This window comes from Sinocyclocheilus grahami, unplaced genomic scaffold (assembly GCF_001515645.1).
Source record: "Sinocyclocheilus grahami isolate Dianchi unplaced genomic scaffold, SAMN03320097.WGS_v1.1 scaffold9287.1, whole genome shotgun sequence".
In the NCBI taxonomy this organism is placed as follows: domain Eukaryota; kingdom Metazoa; phylum Chordata; class Actinopteri; order Cypriniformes; family Cyprinidae; genus Sinocyclocheilus; species Sinocyclocheilus grahami.
In genome coordinates this window covers 8,368-8,639 of record NW_015512514.1, presented here as the reverse complement: position 1 = coordinate 8,639, position 272 = coordinate 8,368, and positions in this window count along the sequence as shown.

Below are 272 nucleotides of genomic sequence, written 5' to 3'. Positions count from 1 at the left end.
GCTTTTTTATGGCTCGTGTAGTCTGATACAGTGAGAATATGAAGCTCAATTTGAGAATAGTTAGAAGAGACTGGAATTTGCTGCAGATGCTGATATTTATAGGATGAAATTCTGATGCTTGTAATTAGGGATGTAACGATTCACTCAACTCAGTTTTTTAACAAAATGAGATTTAAGACAGATTATAAATTAAATGTGTCCTTTAATTATTGCTTGGACAAAATGCGGCACGTTTCTTTGTGAAATTGAAATATAACTATAATAATATACTA